Here is a 24152-nt window from a genome sequence, read left to right as displayed (position 1 = left end):
GCCAGACCTGGCCTTTAGGAAAATTATTTTGACAGCTACATGGAAGATGGATTGCAAAGATTTGAGGCAGAAAGAGCAACTGACAGGCAGTTGCTATAGTTCGAACCTTAGGAGGTGAGGATCCAGACCATCAGGGTGGCAGTGTCAAAGGAGAAAAGGGGACATATCCAAAAGGTGAAATCAACGGGCTTTGGCACCAGATTGAATAAGAAAACAGAATAAGGAAAAATAAGATTTGAGAAGTGTCGGACACATGGCCTGATGTGATCTACCAAACTCCTCCGAGTTGGGAAATATTTAATGACATAAGTAAAAAAATACCGCAAGAGAGATTAAATTTCACATGTGGTTTATAAGTCAATATTATCTCACAGGAATTCTTATCTACAGTACAGTGACCCTGTTTACCTTTTAATTTGACAATACTCACCTAAAAATAATGAGGAAATTTGGAAGACGAAAAGGTTTCTGTTTTTTGTTTTTTGGAAAGATACTGAGTTCTAATTGTTGACTTTAAAATAGAGAAACAGTGGGAGATTTGAAATTGGAGGTCAAATCAGAGGTTAGGACTAGATAAGAAGATTTGAGAATCATCCATGTAGAGATGATGATTAAATCTATGGGAAATGATGAGATCACCAAGTAAAGTAGAAGAGACTGTTGTATTCCTATTTTCTATGATTTAAAAAAAATGATAGCAATATTATCCATATTTCTGCAGTGAAAAAATTGAAATATGCTTAGTTCACTTAAGTTAACCTTTTCTCTTTTCCTATTCCCATTTACACTAATAATTCTAATTTCTTTACCTCTTGAAACTTCATAATTGCTATTCCACATATGTCTGTGGATTATTTGTCTCCCTTTTACCCCTATTTTAAATGGATTTACAAAATTACTGTTTTCTCTTTTTCTAATCGCTCTTAATACTCATGCCTCTCTCTCTCTCTCTCTCTCTCTCTCTCTCTCTCTCTCTCTCTCTGTGTTTCTGTCTCTGTCTCTCTGTATCAACCATTGTACTTTAATTTAAAATTTAATCCCCCCCGCCCATTTTAACAATAATTTATTTTATCTCCTTCCCTCTCCTTCAATGGAAAATAAAACCAAATCTTTGTAACAAATATGCACAGTTAAGCAAAGCAAATTCCCACATTGGCTGGTGCCCAAAAATACATCTCTCATTCTGCATCATGAGTCTATCACCTACTTCTCTGTCCAGATATGGATAGCAGAGTTTATTATCAGTGCTATAAAATTGTGGCTGGTCATTGCATCATTCAGAATTCTGAAAATCTTTTCTTTCTGTGTATCTTTACAGTGGTGTTATTAGGAAAATCATTCTCGTATTTCTGCCTCAGTTCATATGAAGTTTCACAAAGTATCGCAAAAAACATCCCTTATACGTTTCTTATGACATGATAGTACGCCATGAGATTCCCATACCCTAATTGTTTGGCTGTTCTCCACTTCTCTGATTTTTGTAAGAACTACTGTGGGTATTTTGACATGTCTGAGTCCTCTTTTTCCTTTTCTTTCTTTTCTTTTTCTTTGATTTTTTTTCATTTCTTCTTTGATTTTTCTTGGGGGGGATAAACAGTTGTTTGGGAAACCAATCAGGTTAGCTAACAATTACATTTTCAATGTGATCATTTACACTCCAGAAACAAATCAAGAGTTGATATATTGTTTTGTTGTTTGTGTATAATTTAACTAAGTTAGGAAAGTGTTTAGAGAAAATTTAATAATGTAAATTAAATTTAAAACTGTGTCAAGCCCAACATTCCTCCCCCCAGAGATAGTCATTAAACATTTCCCAGTCCATCTTTGAATATAGGACTAGTAGTGATATTGATCAAACTACTTCCTGGCCTTAATCTGGACTCCCTACTTCTGGTCTTTCTTCTCCTCCCGTCATTCTTGTACTCACCTCTTTAAGTTTTCTCTTCAAGAAACAAGCTTTTATTGGGTCATCCCTAAATCCAAATATTATTCAATGGCTTCACATTGTTTCCTGAATAAAAAGCCACACTCGTGAGTAGGAGGTTATAGACTTCTAATGTCTGGTGTCCACCAATATTTCCACAATGGTAGTCTTCCTCTAAGAAGATGAGATAGAGACACCTGCCGCCTCCATCCTGTTGTTTGAAATACTTTTACCTTCGTTTTCTATCTTAATCCTACCTTCTCTTTGAAGGTCCCATCTAAAATAATTCACAGGAATTCAGAATAACTGAAGAGAAAAACCATTCTGAATTTGTCCAGGATTTTTAAAAGAAGTCAAATTTTATACCCTGATTATGGAATCACGCGAACGAACAAAATATTGCAAAGACTGTTAATGAATATATATAAGGAATTATTTGTAATTAGCACCTGTGTAGTTAAATGAGTGCTCTTAAGGGGAATTTCAAAGTGCATGGAATGATTGGTTTTAGCTTCCTGGGCATCTGGCTTTATGGTACTCCTGTACGTATCCCTCCCCTATCCCATATAATCCTGGGGTGAATGTCAGTCTAATCCGTGTTCAGAAAATTAAAAAGTAAATAGTAGATCTCTGAATTTTTTCAGTGACTAATGAAACTCCTTGTTCTAATTGTTTCTACCCTTCTTTACTCACTGTGTCTGGCAAAAGTAATATTCCATTGGTTTATGAACATTCTTCAAGTACACACACACATACACACACACACACACACACACACGCATCTATTCGTTCTAAGTTTCCAGGTCTTCCCTTATCTAACAGTCATTCAACCAGCCAATATGTATGGAGTACCTGGCACCAGAATCTCTTGGTGCTGTCAAGAATGAAACAATAGGAAGAAACATGTGGCTTGGGCTTCATTTTTTTGAGGTGTCTGCCTATACATACCCTATTCCTGCTTCTCTCAAGGGGCACCTTGTCCTATGAAGGAAAGTAGACAGAATACAGCAAAGAAATCAGGGTTTTCGAAGGGATTGCATTTTTTGTTTGCTGGTTGTTTTTCACTTTTACTGCTGCCAGGTATAGATGCTAAAGGCAAGAATGTTGTTTTGTTCTATCTAGCTCAGTGCTGGCCCTCACTTTGCCTTTCTGCCTCATTCATCTCTGAAATGACCTTCCTTGCCAAGCCCCCACAGCTAATTAACCATTATAGACTTGTGGAGCAGGAAGGAAACTTGGCTTAGGCCAACCCCTATCATTTTAAAGATGAGGAAACAGGTGTTAGGGAGGTCATGTGACAGAATTATAATAATCCAGGCCTTGTCCCTTGCTCCCCTCTTTTCTCCTTTCCATTGGGCAGGATCACTTTTTAAAAAAATTAATTCATGAAAAAAATGAACATTTCCATAACACAATACAATAAAAAGGTGATTGCACATGAAACTGTAAATCTACCAAGTACGACTTGCTATTATCACGAAAATTCTTTCCTTCCTTCCTTCCTTCCTTCCTTCCTTCCTTCCTTCCTTCCTTCCTTCCTTCCTTCCTTCCTTCCTTCCTTCCTTCCTTCCTTCCTTCCTTCCTTCCTTCCTTCCTTCCTTTCTCTCTTCCTTCCTTCCTTCCTTCCTTTCTCTCTTCCTTCCTTCCTTCCTTCCTTTCTCTCTTCCTTCCTTCCTTCCTTCCTTTCTCTCTTCCTCTCTTCCTTTCTCTCTTCCTCCCTTCCTCTCTTCCTTCCTCTCTTCCTCTCTTCCTTCCTCTCTCCCTTCCTTCCTTCCTTCCTCCCTCCCTTCCTCCTTCCCTCCATTATTTTTTGATATCATCAGAGATCTTATTTCTTCTTGAGTTCTCTACCCATCTATCCCTTCTTCTGCCTCTTATGTCCAGACCCATCACCTAAGAACCAGTTAGATATTTACCAGGAGATAGTAGGTAGTTCTTGAGTGTGAAGAACAAACAAGATCTCATATTTATAGCTCAGGAAAAAAAAAACTAAGCACATTCATTGAAGAGCTCTGTTTACATTGCCTAAGAAAAGCAATTATTTGCTGAACTAAGTGTTCTTGATTAGATTTTCTGGAGTGAGTAGTAATATGTTTGCATTGTCCCATCTCCTGAGAGCCGTGGGGGACCCTAAGGGAACTGATTCTTATACTAACAATTTATAAACAAGCATCAGTGTGATCAGCTAACAACTAATTATCATTCACTGGTTAACATGACTGAAATTAAATGAAATGTTGCTTAGTTGAAAGATGTTGTTCAGTCGTGTCTAACTTCCTGGCTTTATTTGGGGTTTTCTTGGCAAAGATACTAGGGGTGGTTGTCCATTTCATTCTCCAGATCATTTTAGAAATGAGGAAATTAAGGCAGACAGGGTGAAGTGACTTGCTCAGGATCACACAGCTGATAAGTGCTTTGAACTTGGAAACATGAATGTTCATGACTCCAGGCATAGCAGTCTATCTGCTGGGCCACCTCGTTGCCCATTTAGTTGAGAGTAGAAGAGGATAAGATGAAGGAATTGAGGATGTTTGATCCCAAAGGTGGATTTAGGAGGGAGTCATGGAAACAGACTTTCCTTTCAATAGCTGCCACACAAGAAAAAAATATGATTAAACTTGAATCTCATGGCCCCTGAAGGTAGAGTTAGGAGCAGTGAGTACAAATTACATAAGTATTTAGGTATGAAGTCAGAAAATATTTCCTAAGCTATAGGACTAACCCATTATGGAATGGGTCGTTTTGAAAGGTAGTGAGTTCCCTAGTCCTGGAGATCTTCAAGCAGAAATGTACCATTTTCTGGCCTTGGAGTAGGGAAGATTCTTATTTGGAAGCCATTTAGACAAGATGGTCACTTAGATCCATTCCAGCTCTGAAACTATGTGACTGTGTTAAACTTGGACTTTTTATTTTGAGCCAGAATCTCTTTGTAAGCCCACGGGTACATATGATATCACTTCCTATTAAGTCTCCCTGAATTGTGAGCCAAATTTTCCATTATCAGCTCCCGTTCCAATCTATTCACTTATTTATTTGTTAGTACTTGAATGTCTTAGACATTTATAATAATTATTAGATGACTTAGATGACTCCACATTAAAGTAGATGTGTGAAAGGTGATCTACACCAAGTTCTGTAGCCTTTGTTCATTTGTTCCTCTGCTCTCCTCATCAGCCACCCCTGGCTGCTTGATCCCCCTGCTTTTTGCCCTTAACTCACTCATTTTTAACACACATTTTGCAGGGAGTGGGAAGGGGAAGCTCTTAAGAATTTTGTGAGGCTGTGATCCAAGACAATTCCAAAAATGATTCAAGACATTTTCAAAGGACTCATGATGAAAAATGCTCTCCACCTCCAGAGAAAGAACTAGTGGAGTACACATGCAGATCGAAGGATACTATTTTTTACTTGATTTTTTTGTGTGTAGCTTTTGGTTTTGGTCTGTTTTTTTTCAGTACATTACGAATATGGAAATGGTTTGTATGATTGCTAATGTATAAGCTGTAGCAAAATGCCTACTCTCTTAGGGAGGGGAGAGGGGAGAAGACAGAGAATCTGGAATTCAGAATTTTTTTTAAAAAAGAAAAGTGTTAAAATTGGGTTTTTGTGTGTTTAAAAAGAAAAAATAATTTTTAAAAAGAGAATCTTTGTGTAGCACAGAGCCTGAGCCCTGATGGGAACAGTGGATTGATTTTTCATGACTTTTGCAGCAAATGGTTCATTCTTTGTTGCTCAGACAGTGTGGATAATGTCAGTTTCTTTCCCTTCTCTTAGAGGAAGCAGCTTTGTTAGCCATCACTGTTGCCCACACATTTAAGGAGACTTCTTTAAAAGCAGCACTTAGTTAAGAAAGCCAACTCTCACTCTATTAACTTGTTCTTGAAAGAGTCAGGACTTTTAGAGTCTCAGTACCAGTGCTCTTCTCTAGGGTGATTTCTTCTCCAGTGACCTTGTGGTGAAGAGGAGCTCTCAGGACCTTTTTTGAGCATAGTTTCAGTTTCTCAAAGTTGGGGGGAATATTGGCAGAATAGACTGGTCATTACTACCCCCCCCCCCCCGATCCTTATGCATCTCTTCTATATCCTTTCTAACTTTAGAGTCTTTCTTCCTCCCTTCATTCTCATTCATTTTCTCTGTCTCTTCTCTCTATCTCTTTCTCTATCTCTGTCTCTGTCTCTGTCTCTCTGTCTCTCCCCCTCCTTCCTTCTGTGTCTCTGTCTCAGTGTCTCTGTCTCTCTTTCATTTTTCTTCCTTTCCCTGTTATGTCACAAAATGCTTTCCAGGGAATGCTGCCCAAACATTTTCAAAATGAAATTTGTAAATAATTGAAAGGTCAATTCCCCCCAAACATTTCTCAAGCCTTTACCTTTAGCCCGTACAGTTCTGTGCCTCCTTTCCCTCCTCCACAAAACCCTGCTACGTGCCAAACACTATCAGTACAATTATTTAAAATGGATTCTGGTCACATTGTCAAACTTGGCCTTTGTATGGTTTACAAGTAAGTTGCTATGGATTCTCCCCTTGTTCCATTTTGCTGGCATCTGTATTAGAACCTTGAGGCTGGCCCCTTGTCTATTCTTTCTGAATGCTGAGTTCTTCAGACTCAGCATCCCCTTCCTTTATGATGGCAAGAGCCTCCAGTGTACACTCCCTCCCACTGCTTTAACCCCTGATGTCCATGACTATTGCCTGACCCCCAGCCCCCTTTGTGTGGTTCATCCTTAGCCAGTTCGGGACCCCAGCTCTGCATGTAAGCGCCATCTTGCAGCTGGGCAGCATCTCTTAAATACTTGGCTACATTTGAGTGGATGCAGGAGGCCACAGCAAATTACAGATGTGTCAGGGCTTGTCTGCACTTGGTTGTTAAGGGCTTTAGGAAGGAGGGGGTAACCATTAATGCACACCAGCCATCTATACAGGTTTCTTCTCCTGGAACTGTTCCTTTTCAAATTTATGGTTAGATTTAGTATTTCTTCAGACTCTTTACCTCCCGGAACCTTTCTTGGTGTTTGGGATTGGGACCTGGCTGAAGCACTTTCACCCAAGCACTCGCTGCTCTTTCCCTGGATGGGGAGAAGGAAGAAGTGGATGCTGTGTATAAAATAACCTCAAAATACATTTTTAAGTTGGAGCCCAACATGATCTTCATAGCCTTGCAGGGAGATGGGCAGGGATTGCCTGATAAATCCTTTTTATGCACAATGAAGATGTTTCATAGAGCTTGGATGACTTCTCCAAGATCTCACAGCTATCAAGGGGCTAAGCTGGGTTCAGACCTCTGGACGATGCCAGCCCCTTCTCCAGGCTCCGTATCCAGAGAACCTCGTAGAACATATTTCCAAGCCAGTCATCATCAGTAATTCTATAGGTGTCCAGTGCCAACATAGGTGGGGCATTGGATAAAATGCTGGCCTTAAGAGTCAGAGTTCAAATCCCCTCCCACTTGTTACTTCCTAGCTGAAGTGAATCTGGATAAATCATTTCACCTTGCCTAGCCTCAGTTTCCTCATCTGTAAAACAGAGAATAATAGTATTTATTTTATAAGATTATTGTGGAATTCAAATTAAATAATATCTGATAGGTTATAGAAATCTTAAGTCATTGTTACTACCACTAACACTACTGCTACTACTCCTACTATTGCCACCACCCCCACCATTAATACCATCACTTCTATTTTGCTAGGTACTAAGAAAAAGTACCTCATGAATTATGAGAGAGATTCTGGATAGAAATAATAGTCCCTGTCTTCCAAAGAGCTTCCATTTGCTTGGGGAAAATTGATGCTAGATGTACTGTATACATGATGATTTAAGGCTAGGAGAGCACTGTTACCTCAGAGACCTTGGGAAGGGATTCCCCCAGGAAGTGACTTTGGCCATCAGCTGAGCTTTGAAGGAGATTTGGGGTGCTAAGAGGCAAGGATATGGAGGCAATGCATTCTAGAAACATGGGCTGGGATCCTAGGAGAGGTCCCACTGAATTCCACTCATTTTCTTATATAAATCTGGTCATATTGCACATAGAATTGATGATCTTAAGTGTCAATAAATGTGGTTAAAAATGAACTTCTTCTGATAATTATGTCAGCCATGAAAAGAAGGCAGGTATTGCATCTAAAGAGTTTATCACCCTGTTCATCTGAAGGCTTCTGGCAATTTTTAACAATAACATCCTTAGAGATGAATCCCAGCATTTCTTCAAAAAGTGAATTTAGGTGGAGAATCCCTGGGCCACTGGAAGTCCTCTGTATGGTATAGTGTAGTGAACAGACTTCCTTAATTATGGGGCACCATGGAGCCTTTTTTTTTTAAATAACTGCTTATCTGGGCTAATTATTTAGCAACATAGTCTAATAGAAAAAAACCTGTTGTGTTAGAAATTTAAAACCCTAGTGAATAGTACATTGTCTTACCCTGGACAGATATTTCCTTCCCTCCCTTCACTTCCCTACCAATACTGCTTATTCTAAAGCATTTTGGAGTTTAGGTCTTAAAATGTTGGTAAAATGTTTTCTCATTCAACACAGCTCTCATGGTATAGTAGATGTCCCAGAGGAGTCAGAAGAGAGCTGTCTGGTGATCTTTGTGTCACTTACTTGCTATGTTACCCCATCCATAAACTTTCTGAGCCTCTTTTATATTTATGTATATGTGTGTGTGTGTGTGTTTTTCTCATCAGCAAAATGCTTGTACTAATAATCTTTCAAATCCTTCAATGTAAGGATAAACATAAAATCTGGAGTCAGAGGCCATGGGTTCAGATGTGGACTTTTCTACTTATTGTTTGAGACTTCTTGGGCATTAGTTTCCTCATCTATAACATGAGAATGTTATCAATTAAAAATAAGAAGAGATAAAATGATGGAGTAAAGGCAGGAACTTGCCTAATCTCTCCCCCAAACTGCTCCAAATTCCTTTAAATAATTACTTTAAACAAATTTTAGCCAGTAGATGGAGTAGAACATTTTCCACCCAAAGAAAACTTAGCTCAGCAGAAAAAGTCTGGGGTGGGAGTCCAGTATAAAGTCCCTGTACAGATCATATCAGCACAGTGCAAGCCCCAGACTGGAGATAGCAAAGCAGGACTTTGATGCTCTAGCACCCTAGATCTTGCATATAGAGAGGCCAAAAAAAAAAAAAAAAAGTGTTTGTTATAAGGTCCCTAGAAAGATCTTTGAAAACAGCTACAGAAAACTCCTGAAGCTTGGGACAGTGCTCCCTCCACCCTGGAAATGGAGTACTACTTTAACAAAGAGTTAAAAACCAAGTAATAGAGTAGGAAAACAAGCAGACAAAAGAAAAAGTTTCTTACCATTGAAAATTGTTATGGTGACAAGGAAGATGACTACACACATTCAGAAGATGATAAGAAAGTTAAAGCTCCTACATCCAAAGCCTCCAAGGAAAATAAGAATTGAGCTCAGGCCATGGAAAAGCTCTAAAGGGATTTTGAAAATCAAGTAAGGGAGATAAAGGAAAATTTAGGAACAGAATTGAGCGGTGCAAAAGTAAATACAAAAAGCTAATGAGGAGAAGATGCTTTAAAAAGCAAAATTGGCCAATTGGGAAAAGAGATACAAAAGTTCACTGAGGAAAATAATTATTTAAAAATTAGAATTGAGCAAATGGGAGCTTAATGATTTCATAAGAAATTAAGATACAATAAAGCAAAACCCCCAAAATGAAAAAAATAGAAAAAAGTGAAATATTTCATTGGAAAACCAACTGATCTGGAAAATAGACGCAGGCAAAATAATTTAAAGAGAAAGTAATGATCAAAAAAAGAGCCTGGACATAATTTTTCAAGTAAAACTGTCCTGATATTCTAGAGCCAGAGGGAAAAATAGAAATTGGAAGAATCCACCAATTATCTCCTGAAAGAAATCCCAAAATGAAAACTCCCAGGAATATTATAGGCAAATTCTGGAATTCACAAATCAAGGAGAAAATATTGCAAGCATCCAGAAAGAAACAACTCAAGTGTAGTAGAATTACAGTCAGGATAACACAAGATTTAGCAACTTCTACATTAAAGGACCAGAAGGCTTAGAAAGTGATATTCTGGAGAGCAAGGGAATATGATTACAACCAAGAATCATCAACCCAGAAAAACTGAGAATAATCCTTCAGAGGAAGACATGGTCAGTGAAATAGAAGCTTTTTAAACATTCATGATGAAAAGATCAAAACTGAATTGAAAATTTGATTCCCAAATATAGGACTCTGAAGAAACATAAGGAGATAATCAGGAAAGTGATATTCTAAGAGACTCAATAAGGTTTATCTGTTTACATTCCTATATGGGAGGATGATACTTGTAACTCATTAGAATATTCTCATTATTATGGAAGTTAGGACTATATATATAGATAAAGGACTTAGGTGTGAGTTAAATATGAAGGGATAATATCTTTTTAAAAAAATGATGAAATTAAAGGGTGAGAGAAGAATGTACTGGGAGAAAGGGAAAAGGAGCAATGGAATAGTGCAAATTACCTGTCATAGAAAAGAGACAAGAAAAAGCTTTTATAATGGCAGGATAGAAGGGAGAAGCGAGTAAGTGAGTATTCTCATCAGAACTGATTCAAAGAGGAAATACATATTGTATACTTAATATGGGTATAGAAACCTATCTTATCCTGCAGGAAAATAGGAGGGAATGAGATATGGGAAGGGGGGAGGGTGATAAAAGAGAAGGCATATTGGGGGCGGGAGTAGTCAGTACCAAAACACTTTTGAGGAAAAATAGGGTAAAAGGAGAAAGATAATAAATTAGAAGGAGAAATACAGTTTGCAATAGTAATTGCAAAAAATTCAAAAAATATTTTTTGATAAGGTTTCATTTCTCAAACATTGAGGGAACTGAGTCATATTTATAAAAAAATAAAATGAGCCATGCTCCAATTGATAAATGATCAAAAGATAGTCCAAGAACTATAAATTTGTACATATTCTTTGACCTAACAACCCTAATATAAGGCATGAATGCCAAAAGAGATTTTTTTAAAAAGGAAAATGATCTATATGTACAAAAATATTTATAGCAACTCTTTTCTCTGGGCAAAAAAAAAAATAATTATCTCTCCTCTTCCTCACTCCTCTCTCTCTCATCTTCCTCTCTTTCTTTCTCTCTCTTTCTCTCCCTCTCTACCTCTGTTCCTCTCTCTTTCTTTCTCCCTTTCTCTCTTTTTCTTTTTCTCTCTCTTTCTGTCTGTCTTTGTACTCTGTGTCTCTGCCTCTGTCTCTCTCTGTATGTGTATGTCTCCTCTTTTTTTTAAGCTTAATTTTTCTTGAGGGTTTTTTCATTAGGGTGGGAGAGCTATGTTTTCTTTCACAACTTGACTTTTATAGAAATATTTTGCATAACTTCCCATGTGGTTTCTTAATTGTGGGTGGAAGTAAAACAGAGAACCTAGAACTCAAAAATTTTAAAAACAAATGTTAAAAAAGCATAGAAAAGCAGAAAATAAGTAATTCGAAGGTATTTATTCCAAAAGATAAAAATAAAAAAGGATAAGAGCAGCTAGATGGCATAGTGGATAGAACACCCGCTCTGGAGTCAGGAGAACTTGAGTTCAAGTCCAGTCTCAGGCACTTACCTAGCTGTATAAGCTTGGACAAATTCACAATCCCAATTGTCTCATTTCCCCTAAAAAAAAAAAATGAGAAGAGACTTTGTAGATTATTTCATCCAGGAATCTTAACTTTTATTATCAGGGACCCATTGTGCAGTCTGAAGAAATCTCTGTTTTTTATTTTGCAAAAGATAACACATAGATTATCAATTAGATTGGAGTACAATGATCAGCATACTTTGTTTTAAAAAAACTATTCTAGTAGTCATTGAATCCAATGCCTTTGTTTTATGGTTGAGAAAACTGAGGGGTAGGTGACTGCTTCCAAATCCAGAACTCTTAAGACTCAATGACTGGGAATATAAAAATATAAATAAACAAAAATGATAAGCCCTGTCCTCAAGGACCTTACCTTCTACTCCAGGCTAAGATATAGATAGCATTCAGCTCAGCAGATGGAGATGAGGAACAGGCCATAGATACCTGGACACTTGGACCAAGAGAAAAGAGTAGCCAAGAAGAGAAGAGGTAGTAGAGAAGAAGATGTCCTAGAAGGTGGCATCCGGCGAACCTTAAGGATGATAAGGACTCAAAGAGGTATCAGGTGAAGTGAGATGAGCCTCCTAAACTTAAGGCATAGACACAGATTTTTGTATTTTGTTGTTGAATTATTTTTCAGTCGTGTCCAATTCTTCAATTGGGATTTTCTTGGCAAAGATACTAGAATGGTTTGCCATTTCCTTTTCCAGCTTATTTCACAGATGTAGACACTGAGGCAAACCAGATAAAGTTACTTGCCCTGAGTCACCCAGCTTGTATCTGAGCTAAGTATCTGAGGCTGGATTTGAACTTAGGAAGATAAATCTTTGTGACTCCAGAGCTGGTACTCTGTGCACCATGCTGCCACCAGCTGCCCTAGATTCATGGATTGGAGAATGGACATTTCTAAATACATAGTACACATTTTCACTTGGATTATCTACTCGTACCTCAAACTCAATGTTTTCCAAATTATGCTTGCCCCCTCTACTTGCTAATAGCCTCCTTTCTGTGGGTGATAGTCCCACTCCTTTCAGACTGAGAATACTAAAATCATCTTCATCCTTTACATTTCATCTGTAATCAACTGCTGTCATTTTTCCCCTTTATAATGTCTCCTTCTCCTTTTTCACAATCTATGGTCTTCATCATTCATTCCCAACTAGATAGTAGCAGTGACCTTGCCTTTTAGATCTTTCTACTCAGTCCATTCTATATACATCCTCCAAATTAACCAGCTTAAAACTCTGCTTTTATCATGGCATTATGGTTTTATATTCCCGGTATTCAAGTTCAGAGGCCTTTCTATTGCTTTCAAGATTTCAGTTTGGATCCACTCTCCATATCCATTTTTGTTCATCTTTTTTACTACCTCATCCAGACCCTCTATTTCCAGATTGGCCAGTTACTTGATACTGTCAAAGCATTTTATGCTCAGTTACTCCTGCTTTCTGATCTTCCCTGCATTCTTTCCTTCAGCCCTAGAAAGGTTTTATATTCTCAACTCTTCCCCCCTCCCCCCCCAGGCTGGGGTTCAGTGACTTGCCCAGGGTCACACAGCTAGGAAGTGTTAAGTGTCTGAGGCCAAATTTGAACTCAGGTCCCTCCTGACTTCAGAGCTGGTGCTCTATCCACTGCACCAACTAGCTGCCTCTGTATTCTCAACTCTCATTACTACTGAAGAGATTTGTCCATAAGTAGCCCCTCTTAATTGTGCAATTCTGTCAATACCGAGAGTCCCAGCATCAGTTTGTTCAACTTACAATGTCCAGAAACAAGTGGGAAGAGGAAGCCCAGCAGGATTCTGGCCCTTGGCAGGTTCAAAATGTGCTGCTGCCTTCCACTGTGAACCCTGAAGAATAGACCACCCTTTGCTTCCAGCTAGAGCAATAGAGGCATTGGAAATAACAAGTTATCTCATGGTGCATCTGGGGAAGGGGGATTTTTAAATAAAGATCTGTTTGTATAAAAGAAAAAAAAGGCACAGCAGGTCTGTTACTCTTTGACTTACTAAAGAATAAACATTTAGTTGGATCAACTATTTTTAAATCCAGATGAAAAAGAGGTGTTTTTAATTGCTTTATCTTGCTTTTCAATGTTAAATTGTATTCATATTTTAAAATATAAACAATAGTTCACTTGAAAATATGCCAAAAAAGAATGAGTGGCGTAGGCCAGACTGTATTTAAAAATATTGCCAAGTCTCAGTCAGTGTCAGGAGGAAAAGACTGGGTGTGTATTTCTGAGAATCAAAGCTAGAAAAGACTGTCAGCCCCAATTCAGAGCTCCATGAAAATTTCTGTTTAAATCTTCAGAGGAAGCTGGATGCATCTATAAATGCATAAATAAATAGTGGTGTAAACAATTAGAGAAATCGCTGTTATGTTTCTGAGAAAAACAGACCCACTACAGGAGAATATTGTTTTCTTTTCCAGTGAGCCCTCTAAAAAGTCTTAAAACTGGGTAGCACCTGGATTGAGGGTAGAATGTTTAGTGATTAACACTGGTCTCAGGAAGCCCCAGCCCATCAGAAAAGATTAACTGAAATATAACAACCTCCATTTTATAACTGGGCCCACATCCTTTCTGGAGGGCAATGTCAATGGATGTACATGTGGTCAAAGGGTGGGCAGGCAGGTGGAGAAAATGGCAGAAGGGTCACTGACTGCTTTATAAGTTTAACAGGCCTATCCCTAACACTTTGGAGATAAGAGTTCTGCCTAATGAAGCAAGTTAACCTTTGCCTCCCCTGCCCAGCCATCCACCCACCCCCAGGTAGACACTCATGAAACACTGACATTAGCAAAAGAAGGCAGTCTGTAGTGGGATGCAATGGAGTGAGTATGGGTTGCAGATTTGGGTGATTTGGGTTCAAATTCTATTTTTGTCACTAAATGACTTACTTTTTCAGATCCTCAGTTGCCTCATCTATAAATTGAGGGCTTTGGATTTGATGGTTTTTGAAGTTTCACCAACTATAAATCTCTGACCCAAAAGGCAATATAACCAACATTTCTAAGAAGTTAGAGGGAGAATGAGATCACTACAGATGCAGAAAGCTTCAAAAAGGAAGTAGCATGGCTAGGATTTACATAGGCTCTATCAACAAGCATTTATTTAAGCACCTACTAAGTGTCCAGCCAGTGCTAAATACTGGGAATACAAAACAAAAGGGAAATTGTGGAGGAGGGAGGAATAATTCTTTTATGGAATGTTTTAGATCCAAAGCATCTTACCTATGGCATTTCAGTCACTAAAACCATTGAGGCAGGTACTGACATTGCTCCTTTTTTTTTTTTTTTTTTTTTTCCCAGTGACATAACCGAGGCTGAGAGAAGTTAGGACTTGCTTAGGGACAGACAACTATAGTGAGTAAATCGGGAAGATAATCTAACCACTGTACCATGTTACAGAGATGAAGATGGAATGGGAAGAACATTCAAATGAATGTAAAATGGGAGGAAAGGTTCGATTCAACCAGTCTGGTTTAGAAGAGAGACTTTTTGTGGGTTAGCATTGAATGACAAGTTAGAAAGCTAGAGAATCCTGAAAGTCTGGCTGAGTTTGGCCTTTCCCCCTGGCAATAGAGAGAAAGTAGACATTTTTGGGTGGTGAGGGACCTGATGAATCAGTATTTCAGGAAGAATAATTTGGTAGTGACTTACAATGTAAAAATGGATCCAGGGGCCCAAGACTAAATAGGAGAGTGGCAGCAGTGGGAATGGAAAGTGAGGGGATGAGAAGATGGAGTTGAAAGCCCTTCTGTAGCAGTGACAGCTGGTCTTGCTGCGTGATGGGTTGGGAAATACACTGAGTGAGGAGAAGGAGAGAGAAGTTATTGTTGAGGAAGGTTTGTTGAGTACCTACCTTGAATTTCACAGAAGAACCGGAAGTCAAAGATGGCTCTGAGAGTTCAGATCTGAGATGTTGGCGCCATTAATAGAAATGAGGAAGTTAGAAAAGTGAACCGTTTAGTGGTTGGATCTTGTACTTGAGTATGAAGTAGAATTTCTGAATCATCATTTGGACAGAGGAGACTCTTGCATAAGAGCTCCGGGCATCAGCTTAGAGGGTATTACTGAAAATTGACCCACGAGCATATAGAAATATGGATTATGGGCCAGGTACTAGGGAAACAGCTATAAGAAGGGAATACAATCTACCCAAATGGAGTCTATTTTACCAAGGGAGACAACAAGCACGTATAAAAGTATCCACAGTGGAAGCATCAAATGAATAAATAGTAATATTGACAATAATAATTGTTTTTGTTAATTGATTCAACTTTTCATGACCCTGTTTGAGGTTTTGTGCAAATGTACTATGGATAAAGAATGATCCACTTTGTTCAGAGAAACCCCCATGAGGTTTCTCACAACTGATTCATTCAACTATTAACTGCCATTTCCTTCTCCAGCTAATTTGACAGAAGAAGAAACTGAGGTAAACAGGGTGAAGTGACCTGCCCAGGATCACCCTGCTGTTAGTGATACCAGATTTGAACTCCAGAAGCATCTTTCTGCCTCCATCTGGCGCTCTAACCATTGCGGCACCTGATGGCCTATATGACAATTAGTAAATAGCATTCCTGAAGCTTGTTAAGGTTTTTGTGGATCTCTTTATATATGTTATACAAAATTGTTGGAAGAAGGGATGGTACTAACAGTTGGGCAAATCAGAAAATGCTTCCTGCAGAAGATTGTGTCTGAGCTGCACCCTAAAGGAAAAGAGGGGGTCCTCTGTTAGGTAAAAGTGGGGAGGGAGTGCCTTTCAGGTATGTGGGAAGGCAGGGGCATGGACATGGGGAATAGAGCGCTGTGACAGAGTAACACAGAGGGCAGGGCAGGTTGTTTGGATCAAAGAAAGATCAAGAAGAAGCATAACGAATGAGGTTGCAAAAAGCTGTTTTAACAGCGTTTCCATAAGGCATCCCAAAGGTCTTGCAGTAGTTTTCAGCCAAGCATAAATAGTTTTAAGCTAGGACTTTGGGGACACCTTTTAGAAGTCTGAGAGCCAGAAGAGTTGGTTAGAAAGGGGAGTCACGTGCACTTAAGAACATTCACTTTGACATCTCTGGATGGAGTAGACTGGAGTGGGAAGAGGCTTGAGGAGAGATCCAATAGGAGATAGCATTGTGGGAGGAGGTGATGAGGGCCTGAACCCTGTCCTTGGAAAGAAAGGGTTGGATGGAGAGATGCTCTGAATCCTGAAAAGGGATGAGCTCTTGCAGGGAAGAGAGAGAAGAGGGGAAGCCGGGGACTTAGTAGAGCCAGTGGTGAGGATCCATCCAAAGAAGCCTTGAAGGTTGGCTGGGTCCAATTAGCTGCTTCTTCCCAGATTTGCTTTGTATGATTTTGTATCTGGGGAGCTCTTGTGTCCTCCAGAACAATGAAGTACTGTCCTCTTATGTACCTTGGAGGTAAGATGATGGAAGAGGAAGGAAAGGTACTTGCAAAAGTGCATCTGTGTTTTGTTTTGTTTTTTTCCATTTACCAATGCCAGCTGTCATTTTTAGGTCTTTAGTAAAGAATGCCCACCTTCCTGCCTCCTCCTGTATTTTTTAAAACAGGGTAGCAAAACCCATATGCACTTTAGCAATGTGCTACACAGAGAGACAAACAGGGATGGTTACCGCTAAGACCTTAAAAATAAAAAGTAGAAAAGGGGAAGATGAGAAAAACAAAAGAACACACGGACACTTTTGTTGAGACAAATCTCTTCCTTTTTGACTTGCCTCAGTAGTTTTTGCAAGTTTTACCATTGAGTATTACCATACCATAGTGTCAAAATATAGGAAATATATGGTCATGCATAAGTCCTGTGTTTGATAACAATACTTAATAATATTATCAGTGAATGAATAGTGTCGTGCAAGACATCGCCAGCACAGTCATGTAAAAGCCTTTGGCAAGCATGTATTTTCCTACTGTAACAAGGAATGGTTGGTTGAACAGGTATCTCTGTGGTTTCATTTATTAGGGATTTTATCTGATCTTAACATGCATGAGAGACTTCTTGTTGGTGGAGAGCCTTTCAAGCTGAATTGGTGTTTTGACCAGTCAAAGGCTTTTTTTTTTTTTCCTTCCTTCCTTCCTTCCTTCCTTCCTTCCTTCCTTCCTTCCTTCCTTCCTTCCTTCCTTCCTTCCTTCCTTCCTTCCTTCCTTCCTTCCTTCCTTCCTTCCCTCCTTCCTTCCTTCCTTCCTTCCTTCCTTCCTTCCTTCCTTCCTTCCTTCCTTCCCTCCTTCCTTCCTTCCTTCCTTCCTTCCTTCCTTCCTTCCTTCCTTCCTTCCTTCCCTCCTTCCTTCCTTCCTTCCTTCCTTCCTTCCTTCCTTCCTTCCTTCCTTCCTTCCTTCCTTCCTTCCTTCCTTCCTTCCTTCCTTCCTTCCTTCCTTCCTTCCTTCCTTCCTTCCTTCCTTCCTTCCTTCCTTCCTTCCTTCCCTCCTTCCTTCCTTCCTTCCTTCCTTCCCTCCTTCCTTCCTTCCTTCCTTCCTTCCCTCCTTCCTTCCTTCCTTCCTTCCTTCCCTCCTTCCTTCCTTCCCTCCTTCCTTCCCTCCTTCCTTCCTTCCCTCCTTCCTTCCTTCCCTCCTTCCTTCCTTCCTTCCTTCCTTCCCTCCTTCCTTCCTTCCCTCCTTCCTTCCCTCCTTCCTTCCCTCCCTCCTTCCTTCCCTCCCTCCTTCCTTCCCTCCTTCCTTCCTTCCCTCCTTCTTTCCTTCCCTCCTTCCTTCCCTCCTTCCTTCCTTCCCTCCTTCCTTCCTTCCCTCTTTCCTTCCCTCCTTCCTTCCCTCCTTCCTTCCTTCCCTCCTTCCCTCCCTCCTTCCTTCCCTCCCTCCTTCCTTCCTTCCCTCCTTCCTTCCCTCCTTCCTTCCTTCCCTCCTTCCTTCCTTCCCTCCTTCCTTCTTTCCCTCCTTCCTTCCCTCCTTCCTTCCCTCCTTCCTTCCCTCCTTCCTTCCCTCCCTCCTTCCCTCCCTCCTTCCCTCCCTCCTTCCTTCCTTCCCTCCTTCCTTCCCTCCTTCCTTCCTTCCCTCCTTCCTTCCCTCCTTCCTTCCTTTCCTCCTTCCTTCCCTCCTTCCTTCCCTCCCTCCTTCCTTCCCTCCTTCCTTCCCTCCTTCCTTCCCTCCTTCCTTCCTTCCCTCCCTCCTTCCCTCCTTCCCTCCTTCCCTCCTTCCTTCCTTCCCTCCTTCCCTCCTTCCCTCCTTCCCTCCTTCCCTCCTTCCCTCCTTCCCTCCTTCCCTCCTTCCTTCCCTTCTTCCTTCTTCTTTTGGTCATCATAAACCAACAAAATAGAATTGTGTTAATTGCAAGGCTGTGTGATCTACCATATAGAAGGATTTTTTAAAGCATGTCTACACTGCCTCATAGATTGTTTGTCAAGGGAAGGATGGCAGTTAATAGTTGAATGAATCAGTTGTGAGAAACCTCATGGGGGTTTCTCTGAACAAAGTGGATCATTCTTTATCCATAGGCTTTATAAAAAGGACAAAGTTTGAATTGGTCATGGTGGGTGTTCTCTTTTTAGGGTAAGCTCCTTGAAGGCAGTGATTTTTGACTTTCTATGTCTCGCTAATACTTGACAGCATTTATGCTCTGGCTCATAGCAATAAATGCTTGTTTATCTTTCTTGCATTTACCACGTGGTAATAAATGCTTATTGATTTATCTTTTCAACAGAAATTCTCTCCTAGTGGATATGTAGAGTTGGACATCTTGGAAAACCAAAGCCCCGAGAAGTCAAAATTGGGATAGCTAAGAGAGTGATAGATTAATTCCATGGTAGGCTCAAGTGGTTGGTTCCATGTTTCCAATCACAATTTCCTCACAAGAAGGGGGATATATCAAAGCTTCTTAAACTGTGGGTTACGACTCTAGATAGAGTCACAGTTGAATGTGGGGTATTTTGATAATTTTAGCAACAGTAAAAGGTACCAAATCTGCCAAGAATGAATTCTTTATGCTAAAATAAACAAAGCCATCCCTTTCATTAGTATGCAAACTTACTTTTGTCATAAATGGCAAAGTCTGTATATGTGTGTGTATACATACACACACACACAATATAAGAATTGTTTTGAAATGAAAATCTCTATGCTTTATTATCTGTAAATGTTTGATTTGTATGCCTATTTTGTATATCTGTATATTTGGGATTGGGTAAATTTTCTCAAGTGAAAGGGGGTTGCAAGTGGGAAAGTTTTCAGAAGCCCTGGGATATATGATACCGAGGAAATCCATGATGATAAAATGTATATGGATATCATGGTAAGACTAAGGTGGTAGTGGGTGAATAGTTCTACCATCTGTTGGTACCTACAAAAGGTAACAAGTCCTATAGGAAGACCTCCAGAACACAGTGTCTTTTTAGGAAGATTTTTTGAAATATGGACATGGCAAGGGCATGGATGAAGCGGATATCCATATCAGCCGAGGGAATACTCTCTGAGATCACAGGTCTATATTACTGATAGTAAGGCTGATGAATATTTTTGACACACCAGGAAAAAATGTATGTATTTTCAGAGCTCTTTGTTTTTGCAAACAGCACTGAAGTTTGTTTCATGCAGAGTTCCAAATTTCACTGCAAATATATTTTTAAACGATGTTGTAGGCAAAATTATGCCAGTCAGAGAATCCCATGGGGGAATTGATCCTGGGTTGTTGCTGTAGATGAAAGAACCATTGCCCTCTTCTAACATTTTTTAAAAACCCTATAAGAAAATTTGTGTGTATAATGTTTAGAGAGTTATAGACTAAATGCAGTCTTTGAACTCATCCTCCCTAGGCAGAATTGATGGGCTGGACTGCTTTTTGTTTTCAAAACTGATCTATGTTTTGCTGATTGAGTAAGTATAGTGCATTTAATTGATCTCTTGAGATTTTATGATGTGAGTCAAAGAGATAAAATGAAAAAAATATTGCTTTAAGAAGCTGGTACATTAAAAAACAACAACAAAAACCCTCAAATACTTGGGAAAGTAGAAGTCTGCTTCCACTCCTGAATGCACAGAAAACATTCAGCTATGTTTCAGTAAGCAGGAGAGGAGATGAGCATTCTAGCTTTCATCTTTGCTCCTGATTTCCAAGGATGTGAGCAGAGAGAGCATGCACTGGAGTGTGGTTCTGCCTTTCCAAATCTCGTAGGTTCACGATCGAAGCCTTATCACTTTTGTCCTCATTTCCTGGGAAGCTTTTTTGATGATTGAAGAAAAGTCATTAGGGACTGCTTTTGGGTACAGGGGTTCTTGTAGCATCACTTAGTCCTGGCAGATGCCTTTGTCTTTCATATATAAATAGAAAAGTGGATATGACAAAGGTTGGCTATCAATCCTTCTTCTACTCTGGAGAAAAAATCACTAGCTAAAAAGCCCAGTTCTGTTAGAATTAAGAATGATTTTTTAAAAAATCTATTTTTGATTTTTTTTAATGGCCACAGAGCTATTCTCTAGAACAGCAGATGGAAACATTGACGCAGAGCGGCTGGGTTTTTGATCTGCTGTTCTGCCCCTTGCTCAAATTTTGTAAAAAACAAAAAACAAAAAAATCTTTTTATCATCTATCTGCCTGGAAAATGAGGACAGTCATTTACTTTTGTGATTTTTAAAAACAGATTTCCATTTCAAGAGTATTAAAAATCCAGGAAAAAGAAACAGTGATCTAGCCCAAAGCAGGCCGCCTCAGCTTTGCTCTTGCTACACTTTGCAAGGGCTCAGTTAATCTTGGTGGTTGTACTGTAATCATGGGCTTTGGGAGGGATCAGGAGAGGTTGGCTGGATCATTGCTCTGGCATCAGGTGGGATTGCATTTAACCCACTACAAACAGATGGAAATCTGTGGGGGTTTTCAAGGTTCCTGGGGAAAGAATTTCCCATATCTCCTTGCTAGTAGGAAAGTTTTCCTTCTGTTTTTTTGGAGAGACCCAAAGTCCCAGCTCAGTGGCAGTTCCTTCATCCCAGTACCCCCAGCTGCTAGATTCACGCAGAATCTCTCTGTTTCTAGACGTAATATTATAGAAGAAGAACTAGAAGGGACCCTAGAAACCAGCTAATTCAAATCCCCCATTTTTTAGATAAGCTTAGATTTGAGAAAGTAACTAGTCTCTTTCTGTAGCTATTGTGTTTACTTCTCTGTTGGGCCATTTCTCCCCAATGGGACATAAACTCATCGAGAACAGCTGGCACCAGATGCCTATTAAGTGCTTGTTGAATTGATACTGTAAACCTGTTCAGGTGTTATTTTTGTTTGTTTGTTTGATTGATTGTTTTCCTGACTTGAGATGTAGACTGACTGTCACTACCCTCTATGTCAGAGGCACCTCAGATTAGGGCAGCTAGGTGCCCCATCAGATAGTACCAGACCTGGCGTCAGGACAAACACGTTCAAATTACTGGCTGTGTAACCTTGACCAAGTCACGTAACCCTGTTTGCCTCAGTTTCCTAATCTGTAAAATACTGATAATAATAAGTACCTCTCTGCCAGGACCATTGTGAGGATCAAATGAGATATAATAATTATAAAAGCTTGCTTAGCACAGTACCAGACACATAGTATGCACTGAAAAAAAGTTGTTATTGTTGTTATAAAGGAATTCATGTCCAGATAATCATGCTCTGTTTTGTATTTCTTGCCTTTTCCTGTTGATGTCACTGAGGTTTTGGCTTGGATAGTGGCTCCCATTTGCCGGGCACTTCTGAATTTCACTGTTGTCTTACAGCTGTGCTAGTCTCTCTGGCAAAGACTGGCCAATTCCTTGGTCAGTTTATTTATGCAAACATCCCGGCCTAGGAGTGGCCCTTGTGGTCAGGCCCAAGGATAGTGGTGGTGGTGGTGTGTGTGTGTGTGTGTGTGTGTGTGTGTGTGTGTGTGTGTTAGTGGCTGAATCATTCTACCCCTCACAGGTAATTTATCTCTGCTTTCAACTACCTAAACCTGGGAGGTAAGGGCTACTCTTTGATCGACAGTTGAGGAGACTGAGGCAGATTGGTGACTTATCCAGGATCATACAACTACTAAGACCAATTTTACTAGCAGCTCTTCCTGACTCCAGACCCAGCTCGCTTTCCCTAGTTGTATCACCTAGTTGGGGGAGGGAAGGGAAGAGCGTATTGACTCACTTGGGTAGAATATGTCTTTCCAGTTATTTAGTACCTTTGAGCGTGCCAGATTGGAGTGAATCAGAAAGCCTCACTTAAGGTAGATTGCAGGGATTTCTTCCTCTCAGAGCTATTAGCTTCCACTCTCTCAATGAAGATTAGATTACTCTGATAGGCTTTGTCCTTGCTGAAGTCAGGCTGCAGTACCCAATGCCTTGTTCTTCTCAGAGCCAGAAGGGAAGGAGGATATATATTTATTAAGCATCTGTTGTGTGCCAGGCACTGTGCTAAGAACTTCACAGATATTATCTCCTCCTCTTTCCTCCGCTCTATCCTTTCTTCAGCTATACCTAGATATGGCTGCCATTAGAACACAGTTCCTTTTTCCTAGCAGCTTCCTGGTGGTTTCTTTCAGGTCCAGGAAAATATATTCCTCCGGTAGGGATAGGCTAGAATATTGAAAATGCTGTTTCTGCCACATCATGGAAATCTCACCCAGTTTACCTGTCTGCTACTTCTGATGGACCATAGTGACAGGAAAATGAGACATCTAACATCAGACCAGGTATAATGCTATTTGGGCCACATTTAGTCCCACTAAACATATATCTTTTCAAAGAGTATTGGAGTGGCTTATGACCCAAGTTGTATATAACTATCTCAGGGTCCGAGAATCTGTGCACATGGTTTAGAAAATAAAACTCAAGTGTGTGTCTTATGAACCCAAATAATGATAAGGTTTATGGAGCCTCATCCTCCCTAAGAGTGATCGTGATCTTACCGGTTTTCTGGGGCTCAACTCTGATATCAAAATGACGGTCAAATTACCTGTGATTATCACCAGAGATTTTTTCTAGCTTCTTAAACATTCTCCTTTTTCTCTAGTCAGTCCTGAATACCTCAGCAAAAATTGCTTTATTGAAGCAATGAGTATTTTTTGAAAACATTTTAATTTTCGGTGAAATTTACAGTAAAACCAACAAACAATTTAGCATACAGAGTAGAACAAGAAAGAGGATTGAATCAGAAACTAGACTTGTTACTGTTTATTTTTAAGAATCGTATATTACATTTAAAAGAGAATATATTAAAATTGGTCTATTTGTGTCTATTTTGTGTTCTATCCATTAAAAATGTTTTCAAGATTTTTTGATGGCAGATCTGTCTTTAAAAAAGCAAAAAGAAGCTTCACTTGTGGCAAATGTAAATATTTTTGATCATCAAGATAGATCAACCCAGTGGCCACATCTAAAGATACGTATCTCATTTCACATCTCTATTACCTCTTTACCAAGAGATGGGACGTGTGTTTTGAAGTCAGTTATCATCTACTTTGATCAGAGCTCTGAGATGTTTCAAAGTGGTTTTCCTTCATAGCATTGTTATGGTCACCATGTAAATTCTCTTCTGGTTCTTCTAATTCCTTTTTATATCAATGCATTTATGTTTTTCCAGGTTTTAGCATTCATTTTCTTGATCATTTTATACAGTATAACCACATTCCATTATATCTCTGTATCACGGTT

At 39.6% G+C, this 24152-nt stretch overlaps 1 protein-coding gene across 3 annotated transcripts in view; it reads left to right on the top strand.

Moving 5' to 3' along the window:
- Positions 1-24152, top strand: part of GOLIM4 (golgi integral membrane protein 4) — a 99698-nt gene that overhangs the window by 39985 nt on the left and 35561 nt on the right. The gene's annotated exons all lie outside the window — the stretch shown is intronic.

The sequence above is a fragment of the Sminthopsis crassicaudata genome, chromosome 3 (genome assembly GCF_048593235.1).
Source record: "Sminthopsis crassicaudata isolate SCR6 chromosome 3, ASM4859323v1, whole genome shotgun sequence".
In the NCBI taxonomy this organism is placed as follows: Eukaryota; Metazoa; Chordata; class Mammalia; order Dasyuromorphia; family Dasyuridae; genus Sminthopsis; species Sminthopsis crassicaudata.
This window is presented reverse-complemented; position numbering and strand designations above follow the sequence as displayed.